Consider the following 6,624-nt stretch of genomic DNA (forward strand, 5'->3'; position numbering starts at 1 on the left):
ATATTTACATATTTCTTCTATACTACAATACACAGACAACATTTTCAAAAATTTAACGTGGATGCCACTGCCAATAACAAAGCCACTAAATAAAGTGCAGGATTCCTTTGCAGTCCTCTTTCCCCCTAGAATGCATCTTCTTAGGGTGTGCAGGATATTGGTTTCAAAAATTACTTGCATTATTTTTTTCTCTTTGAAGTCATGAATTCGATATGTGATTCATTTGTTTCTGTTTATATTCAATTGAGATGGAGGGTTTTTTCACTAGTTTAGGTTTTTTTTTAAATATGTAAATTTTTTACTTTTTAGTTCAAAAGTCAAAACTATATAAAAAGGTATAAGGTATACTCCCATTCATAGTCCTCCATCCAGTCCTCCTCATTCCTTTAGTATCTGGTCCTCCCTCCCTCCTTCCTCTTTCTTTCTTTTCCTCCATCTCTCCTTCCCTCCCTCCCTTCCTTCCACAACATTAAGCAACTACATACTTATGCTTTCATTTTCCTTTCTTTCTTACACAAAAGATAGCACAGCATATACTCTCTGTGTATTTTGCTTTTTATTTTCTTTAACAAGTAAAATCACTTCATAGAGATCCTCTTTATCTTTAAAAAATGGCTGCATGGTCCTCCACTGCGTGGATAGTTCATAGTTTTTTTAATACGTCTCCCTATGGAAAGACATCTTGGTTGTTTCCAATATTTTACTATTACAAGCAGTGCTGCAGTGGACGGCTGTGTGCATATGCTGTTTCACATTTTCAGGGTTAAATCCCAGAAAAGAGATTGCTAGGTCAATCAAAGAGTAAACACCAATTTCGTTAGATATCATCAAATGCCCCTCTGTAGGGGTTGCACCATTTTGTACTCCTACTAGTGACATATGAGAATGTGTTTTTTTCCCCAACTTACTTTTTCCCTAAGTTCTGTCAGACTTCTGAACTTTTGTCAGTCTCATAGATGACATGGTATCAGTGTAGTTGCAATTTGTATTTCCCTTATGAGTGAAGATGAACATATTTTCATATTTATGGGCCATTTATATATCTTTCTCTATGAACTCTCTGTTCATGTCTTTTGTCCATTTTTCTATTTTTTATTCTCCTTGATTTTTAAGAGCTCTTTATATATAGGGAAGATTTCTATATCTCTTGATCCCAGTTTTCTCCATCCACCCTGCCCTGTAACCTTATCTAGTTCTAACCTTATCTAGTTCATATCATTTCTTACTTGGATTAGAACAATTACCTTCTAAAACTGATTTCCAGGCCTGCACTGTTGGCCTTCTCTAATTTATTCTTTACACTGTCACCAGAATGATCTTAAAATGTAAATCTCATCACAGCTTCGCCTCCATTGAATGGCTTCCCATTGTCCTTAAGATAAGTTGTTTCTTAACAGGACTTTGGAGAACACATAACCAGCGCCCATTTCTTTATCCTTGTCGTACCCTATTCCCTCTGCTTGTTCACCTGACTCCCTCCTACTTTGTGCTCAGAGCTCAGTCTCAACACTGTTTCCTTGGGGAGGCTTCACTGACAGCCCTCCGCCATCTCTGTTCCCAGAGCTTCCCAGAGCTCCAATAGTTCATCCCATTACTTACCACGCTTGTTTTATCACTAGACCATAAGCTTCACAGGGCAGAGAGGGACCTTGGTTCTCTGCTGAGTCCCTGGGGCCTGACACATAGTAGGTTTTTGAATGAATGGACAATATGGCCAAGTCGCCAGTGCCAGGTGAATACAGGAAGAATTGGCTGAATGGATCAATTCTGGGCCTCATGGACCCGGCCCAAGTTTCTGAAGGTAAAGTGCTTACTTTTAGAATTAATCAGGTGCCATTGCATTTCTTTACCATGGGAATCTTATTCAAGATTGCTTCAACTTCAATTGCCAGACATTCCTGAGCAGCAGTGGGAGGCGGCTCCGGCATCAGAGTTATGCTCTAGTTGGCATTTGTTTGTTCGGTAGATGTTGATAAATGAAGCTGAAGGTAACAAGCTATAACTCAGCTTCTTCAGGCTTGACTGGAACCACCATTGGTTAAAAGGTTCAGATTTCAGCCCCTAGAGTACAATGTCACTGTCCAAGATAAAGGGTAGTAATTAGTGTCACAAGGAGACCACTGAGCTCCTCTTCAGTAATTATTATAAGATTAGGGAAAAAAAAAATCAAATTCAGTTAGAACAGAGAAGTGCTCAGAACCCAGCCAGAGACCCTGCGGGGAATCTGCACTCACTGAGGAAACAGTGCGGGTGAGGGAAAGCTGACCACAGCCCCTCCACTGGCTCTGGGACCCACAGAATGATCAACAGGGCAGCACTTCTCAATGACTAAAACAGAATAATCAGATCCTGTCCTAGAGTAGTTAAGCAAACTAGATTAACCACACTGCACATGGCAGAATCACAGAGCAAACTTGCCGAGGACAGGGAAGGTTTCCTGAGCCACTCAGAGTTTGTCAACTGTGAGACACCTAGGGACAGAGATGGAGTTTTGCCCATGTCTGTTCCCACTGCCATCCCGGCTTCAGACAGAGTGTGCCCACGGTAGGAGCTCAGCAGTTTCTGCTGACCTGGCCATGGCAGGGTCATCTTCCTACCTGTTGACATAGCTCCACTATCATGGTCATCGTTCCATTGTACGTTGGCAAATTTGGGGGACACCATTTGCCAGGCCACTTTATCACTTTAATAAGGGCTTTGACATAACTAGAGCAGGGTAATTTGGGTAACTAACTAGCAATCAGTAGGTTAATTAGCTTTGCTGGTGGTTCGTGGTCTGCAGGGGGTTAACTGATTTACAACGATCTGCCTCACACTGCTGTGTTTATCTGTACTCCCCACATAGGGTTGCGGCTCTAGGCACACCAGGCCCACCCTAGACAGGGACCTATTCTGAAGAGACAAAGCTAAAGTTCTGCCCAGAACTGTGCCGCCTGCCTGCTTGCTGCAGTTTTCCTCTAGGCCAAGGAATCTCACTCCAAAGGAGATCTGTTTGTTTCTGTTACTTTATCCAGCAGGCTTACACTGACCTGAGGAGGGTGACTAAGGGGAAATAGAGTATTTTCAGCCAGGGGCCACCACAGTTGAGGTATCAAGTATCTTTTGAGGGAATGGATTTCATAACAGGTGTGTTTGTATTCAGGAAAAATAATACACTTAATTTAGAGGGATAGACATTTCTTCCAAGAACATCCTCTTTCTCTCTCCCTTACCCATTCTACTCTGCCTGTATAATCTACAGTGATGGCAGCCACCATGCTTATCACGGAGAGACCATTAAACCATAAGCCAGGAGACCTGGCTTGAAGTCTCCACTCTATCTTTTAATGAGTGGATGAACTCACCGAGACATAGTTTTCTCCTCAAATGGGTATCAGCCCGGCCCTACCCACTCCAAAGGGTTGAAGAGGGGGATGATCAGAGACTTGGAAATCTGCAGTGGTCACTGCTGTGACAGCACACGTGAAGGGTGCCCCTGGGTTTTGTGCTGCATCCCTGGAGGTCTCAGTATTCTTTTGGCCAGAGATGTGAAGGAGAAGGCACAAGGTGGAAAAGGGACTGAGTTGGGGGTATTTTCTAAAATTGCCCTTGCTATATGGATTGAGTATTTTTTTTTTTTACATTTTAAAAACTAATTTTACTGAAACAAAGTTTATATCCTTTTAAAAGTAGCTCTTTTATCGAAGTAATAGGAATAAAAAAACCCCCGAATGGTACTGGAAGACATTGAAAACACTAGCCCCCTTCTCCCTCCTACATTTTCACCCATCTTGCTCCCTAGAAGGAATCATCCTTATGGTTCCTCCTTCTATGTTTCCATTTATACTTATACCTGTCTTTTTAATTGACATTGCTTTACCTTTCTTTCTCGATTTTCTCTCTGTTTATACTCATTGATTTAATGGGGGATGAGAACTTGGCTCTCCCACACTGTGACCCCATTATTTCCTTCCTCTCAGTTCCCCCCAATGTGGTCACATCACAATTTTTGGTTAAAGTAATGACTAGTGTTTATTATGACTATGCAAATAGTGTTCAACTCAGAATGTTCCCCGACTGAATTCTTACCTTCTTCCCAAAACCTACTGTGGTGGTTTTAAAATATGTTCACCAATTCTTTGACCCTCCTTTATCTAGAAGGGGAAACTGGTTCTCTTTCTACTTAGACATGGTGACTTGTTTCTAAGGAATAGATTGCAGCCGAAATGACACTCTGTTGCCTCTGATGCTAGGTCATAAAAGGTGATATGGCTTCCCTCTCTGTTTTGGGACACACCTCTGTGGAGCCCTGGGCCACCATGTAAGAAGTCTGGCCATTCTGAAATCACCATGCTGGGGAGACCATGAAGAGAGAGAGAGATAGATAGAGAGAGAGAGAGCGAGCGAGAGAAAGAGAGAGATATGCCCGAGGAGCCCCAGATAGTCCATCCTCCACCTAGTTGAATCTTCTAGATAATCCTCACCCAAGCACCAAGTGAGACATGTTTAGTTGAGCCCAGTCAACTGCCAGAACCATGAGAGCTAATAATAATAAATGACTGTTGTTGTTTTTATGCTACTAAGTTTGGATTGGTTCAGCAACAAAAAAAGGGAAGATTGTTCCCATTGTGGTCTCCCCATCTCATTTGACTGCAACTTCATCCTTCCAGTTGCTCAGACCAGAAATCTTGGATCTATTTTTGACTCCTCTCTTTCTTTCATACCTCACATCCACTGTGCCAAGAAATACTTTGGCTTTGCCTTCATAGTCTACCTAGAATCCACTTCCAATGCTAGCACCCTGATCCAAACCACCATCTTCCTCTTGGGCCATCATCATTGTCTTTCATTTGGATCACTGCAATGGCCTTTTAACTGCAATAGCATCTTGCTTTTACCTTCCCCTCTCCCCATGGTCTATTCTCAACATATCAGGAATAATTATCAGGAATAATTAACATGTAAGCGAGATCACATTACTCCTTAGCACAAAGCCCTGCAGCAGCTCCCATCTCACTCAGAGTGAAAGCCAGAGTCCCCACAATGGTCCGCAGGCCCTTCACATCCTGCCCCCTCTTAACTCTCACCTCTCTGACATCATCCCGTAGTCTTCTCCTCATCTCAGTTCTGCTCCATCCCCACTCGCCCTTCTAGTCCTTGAATGTATTAGGCTCTTCTACTTCTACTTTAGGCCTTTTGCATAAGTTTATTTCCTGGAACCAATAGTTGCTTTTTTTTTTTAAATTTGCTTAGCATTCTATATATTAATTGCTAATTCCCCCTATCCCACTCCAAGTGCTTCAATGTTCTGGATACTATTTTCTACATCTTCAAACACTCCATTTTTCTTTTATTCCTTGGGCACCTCCCTCCTGGAGCCTGCCATTTCCTGCTCTTCTCTGGACTGGTTTCTCTCTATCAGCTGCCATCCTGGCATTTCCTTTCACTGCTTTCCTGTATTGAACCCCATGACTCCTAGTTTCACATCTTATTTCTCAGTTTACTCTTTCATTTGGTTGTTGTACATCCTGTAGTAGCTATTTGAGAGAAGATATACATGTGAGGTAAAATATGAGTACTTACCTGTCTGAAATGTTTTGTTCCACTTTCATACTTCATTGATTATCTTGTTACAAGTATTCAAGGCTGAAAATCATTCTCACACAGAAGTTTGAAGGCATTGCTCCATCATTTTTGAAACTTTGTGTGGCTATTTAGAAGTCTAATGCTGTTTTGATCTTTTGTATTTTTTTCTCTCTTGAAGCTTTGAAAATCTTTTCTTTATGCAGGGTATTCTGAAATTTGTGATGATGAATTTTGGTGTGTGAGTTTTTATTCATTGTGTCAGGCACTTACTGAGCAGCCTTTCAATCCGGACACTTGTGTCCTCCAGTTCTGGGAAATGGTATTGTTTTTGCTAGAATTTCTTTCCTTCCATTTCTCCTTTTCTCAGTTTTTTCTTTATAGAATCTTATTAGTTGGGAAATGGATTTTCTGGATTGGTCTTCATTCTCATCTTTCTTCAATTATTATTATTATTATTATTATTATTTATTATTATTATTTATTTTTATTTTTAGGTGAGGTAACACTTGGTTGACCTCACAGATTGCAAGGATCTTGTCAGCTTACAATCCTTTATTTTATTTTATTTTATTTTATTTTATTTTATTTTTTACACCCATAGCACCTGGTCTTTCTAGGTGGTCTCCCATCTAAGTACTAACCATGCCCGCCTCTGCTTAGCTTCTGAGATCAGACGGGATCTGGCTTGTTCAGGGTAGCATGGCTGTAGACCAATTATTATTATTTTTAAATCTCTTTGATTTTTTTGTTCTACTTTATATTCTTACTCTCCTTTAAAAATATTTCCAAAATCTCATTCTCATTTTCTCATTAATCCCTTTAAAAATAATATCCAACTCTTGTTTAATGAGCATCATATCTCGTTTTACTTCTATGAAGGAATTATTTTAAGGATTATTCTTTCACACTTTTTCTTGCTCTCTACATCATCTCTGTTTCCCCTAGATTCCTGTTTCCTGTTCTTTGGGTCTCTGTCTTTCAAGTTGGAGGCTTCCCTTAAATATCTGATGATCCTGGGCTGCCCATTCTTGTCTAATCTTGATTCACTAAAAAGATGAA

General features: G+C 40.7%; 1 pseudogene; it reads right to left on the bottom strand.

The window, feature by feature from the left end:
- Positions 1–6,157: 6,157 nt before the first annotated feature.
- LOC120621317 (uncharacterized) lies at positions 6,158–6,276 on the bottom strand (annotated as a pseudogene).
- Between the last annotated feature and the right edge of the window lie 348 nt (positions 6,277–6,624).

The sequence above is a fragment of the Pteropus medius genome, unplaced genomic scaffold, assembly GCF_902729225.1.
Source record: "Pteropus medius unplaced genomic scaffold, Ma_sr-lr_union100, whole genome shotgun sequence".
Lineage (NCBI taxonomy): Eukaryota > Metazoa > Chordata > Mammalia > Chiroptera > Pteropodidae > Pteropus > Pteropus medius.